Genomic DNA, 3,723 nt, shown 5'->3' with positions numbered 1-3,723 from the left:
TTGCACGGATGTCTTGTGATGTCCGCCCAGACCAAACGCAATGAAATACATCGAACAAAAATGGAAAAAAAGATGGATAGAGCGTCTGCCATGTACGCAGGAGATCTCGGGTTCAAGTCATGGTCCCCGCTGATGTATATCAACGCCTGTCGGTAGCTTAGGGTCTTGATTTAATTATCAGTTCACATTTTAAATATGTCTGTTCTCTTCTTGTCAGAACTATTGCTCGTCCATGTTTCCATGTTTCACTTTCCTGCAAGACTTTACACCAGACAAACACCTTTGGAAAAGGTTTTCGAACATTTAGATTTATATTCCATGTTATCAAATGCCTCTTTACTCAGAAATGGCTTTCTTGCTATTGCCAGTCTGCATTTTATCGTCTCTACTTCGGACGTCACCAGTTATTTTGCTGCCCACAGAGCAAGCGTCATCTATTACTTTTAGTGCGGCACTTTTTAATTCGCGCAGTATCATCTGAATTTATTCTAATATATTTCACTACCTACATTTTACTTTTGTTGATTTTATATTTTAATCTCTCTTCAAGACACTATCCATTTTGCGTCTTTTTTCAACTCTGACGGATTTACAATATCATCGACAAGTTTCCACGGCTTTCAGGATGTGCACATTCAGCAACCTCGCGAATAGGCCACAACCCTCCCTCACTTCCTTCTCATTAACTGCCTCCTTTTCTTGTACTTCGACTCTGTAACTGCATAAGTCGTAGATAACTTTTTGCTCCCTATATTTGATCTCTCTACTTTCACAATTTAAACGAATGGATGTTTGTTACACTTATTACAATATCTCAGAATATTGTGCAGTGCCAACGGCCTTGCCGCAGTGGTATCACCGATTCCCGTCAGACCACCGTAGTTAAGTGCTATCGGGCTTGGGTAGTACTTGGATGGGCCACCGTCCGGGTCTGCCGAGTGCTGTTGGCAAGTTGTGTGCTCTCAGCCCTTGTGAGGCCAACTGAGCAGCTACTCGACTGAGAAGTTGCGGCACCGCTCACGAAAACTGACAACGGCCGGGAGAGCGGTGTGCTGATCACATGCCCCTCGGTGTCCCATCATGTGACTCCCTGGGCGCTTTAGTCCGGAGGCGCGGGGCTGCTACTGTCGCAGGTTCGAATCCTGCCTCGGGCATGGATGTGTGTGATGTCCTTAGGTTAGTTAGGTTTAAGTAGTTCTAAGTCTAGTGGACTGATGACCTCAGATGTTTAGTCCCATAGTGCTTAGAGTCATTTGAACCATTTGACTTGTAAGGGCAGAGGCCGACGCGGCGGCCGGTCGGTACTATTGTGCCTTCTAGGCCTCGTGGGACGGTGTTTGTCTGATATTGTGCAGTGGTCGAACGTAATTAGAGGAACCCAACATTCGTCCCCTCTACAGAGGATACTTTCGAGTAAGGTTGAAGCTTCTATTACCAGGGCGTGTTAAAAGAAATGCCTCCGAATCCTACGCGTGAAAACTCTTAACGCTTTTTAAATAAAAGAGACTTTATTAACGTTCTACATCTTTATTCTTAATATCTACATATTTGTTTCTCAATATAGTTACCCTGACAACGATCACATTTCTCCAGTTTGTTGATACCATCAATGTAGAACGTTTGACTTCGTTTACGCAGCCGCTACCTCACCTCTGCTTGCACCGCTTCATCATTAACAAAGGAAAATTGTCTAAGGTGTACTTTAAGTTTTGGAAACATACGAAAATCGTTTGGGGCCAAGTTAGGACTGTATGGAGAATTTCTTGATGCAATAATTTACTAACAGCTGTATATATTGTAGAAATTTATTTTATTGTATGAACTTCTATGTGGTACCAGTTTCGGTATTACATTGATGTCATCTTCAGGCCCCACTCGTCATAATCGTAAAATCGCTATACACGGAAGGAGCCATATAACTGGATCCGTGAATCAGTCGTCCTGCAACAGCTCTTGGTGGCCAGGCGACACAGACTCACGCCAAGAGGCGATTGATTCACGGTTCCAGTTATATGGCTCCTTCCGTGTATAGCGATTTTACGACTATGACGAGTGGGGCCTGAAGATGGCATCAATGTAATGCCGAAACTGGTACCACATAGAAGTTCATAAAATAAAATAAATTTGTACAATACCTACGGCTGTTGGTAGATTATTGCATCAAGAAGTTCATACCAGCCGTCGTCCCACGATCCATAATGGATCAACGAAGAATGTATGGAGAGTGGTCGATACCAAGGCGTCGGATTTTTCTAGATGTCCCAGAGCTTGTGTGTGGTCTGGCATTGCCATGCTGAAGGAGAGGGGGCTTCACGTGCGGACAAACTCCTCGAATTCAAAACTAGAGTACAAAAGTCTGCTTGTCACGCACCGACATACTTACGTTACACACCGCCATGTAACAGGCTGCAATTCGGAGCCCTTTAGCGGCGTAGGGCTGCAAATGTGTACACTTGAAGAATAAAGATGTAGATGCTAATGCCGTTTGTTTATATTGTAAACATTTAACAGTTTTCGGAGGCGTTACTTTCCAGCTCGTCCTCTTATTAACCTTGCCCTTGTCTTCGGATATTTTACGCCGAGATTTTTTTTCCTTATCGTAAGCAGTCCTACAATGATTGGTGGGAACGATGCAGCAGAAGTGGTGATGCCATCTTTCCTAACGGAAAAACCTCCGGTAGAAAATAAGGCTAGTCAAAAGGCCTTACAATGGCAGGCCTTCCACTCACCTGCCCTAACGAGACGCTGGCGTAAGCTTACTCTCCTCAGGGTATTATTCTGTACTACTTTGCTTCATGCAGTTTTTGTTACACAGCCACTGACGTTTAAACTAATTCGCGTCGCACCAGTTATTCCAGACTGTCCCGTCGCTCCAGTCCATTGGCTTTGCGTCGTGTACAAACGTGTCAGGTACTTATGTAAAGGGGTTAGTAACTTTCACGCGAACTACCTTGAGAAGCGAGCAGTTATCTGCAAGTTTTGTTCCTGCACAACCAGTAGCAAGTTCACCTTTCTCTTGTTTGCATGACCCACATCAGCAGACATTTTATGCAACATCGCTAAAAAAACGTTCGTCCGTTTCAGGTGGCGCAAATACTACCTTGGAGCTTGAAAAGTAAATAGGTAGTAAATATGTTTCTGTCCCGTTTACAGTGTGTGTCTGACAGGCATGACGTGGCCACGCCTTACGTGGAGCTCAGCTTTTTAGGAAACTCATTCCGACCGTTCATGTTTACCTGCCTGTCCTTCGCCTATCGAGACTTCGTCATATCGCCGTGTACACGTTAAAGACGGCAGCGTGTTGTTGTGGTGTTTTCCTTCCCGTAATGCAAATGCCTTGAGTTTCAAAGTACAGACACCATTCAGTTCCAGTTCGGAGCCCATTTCTGTGTTATCGAACGCGGACAGTTATGCCTACAACAGTCATAACGCAGCGAAACCGTTTAATTACGCGCAATCTCACGGTATCCGCCACAAAGTTTTCGATCTAAGTTCAAAAATGGTTCAAATGGCTCCGAGCACCATGGGACTCAACATCTGAGGTCATCAGTACCCTATAACTTAGAACTACTTAAACCTAACTAACCTAAGGACATCACACACGTCCATGCCCGAGGCAGGATCCGAACCTGCGACCGTAGCGGTCCCGCGGTTTCAGACTGCAGCGCCTAGAACCGCTCGGCCACACCGGCCGGTTCGATCTAAGTGCATCAACGTAAGGCC

General features: G+C 45.0%; 1 pseudogene; it reads left to right on the top strand.

The window, feature by feature from the left end:
• Positions 1 to 831: 831 nt before the first annotated feature.
• Positions 832 to 950, top strand: LOC124596950 (annotated as a pseudogene).
• Positions 951 to 3,723: the final 2,773 nt, after the last annotated feature.

Source organism: Schistocerca americana, chromosome 2 (assembly GCF_021461395.2).
Source record: "Schistocerca americana isolate TAMUIC-IGC-003095 chromosome 2, iqSchAmer2.1, whole genome shotgun sequence".
Classification (NCBI taxonomy): Eukaryota; Metazoa; Arthropoda; class Insecta; order Orthoptera; family Acrididae; genus Schistocerca; species Schistocerca americana.
The sequence above is the reverse complement of the archived record's forward strand: the minus strand, read 5'-3'. Positions and strand labels throughout refer to the sequence as shown.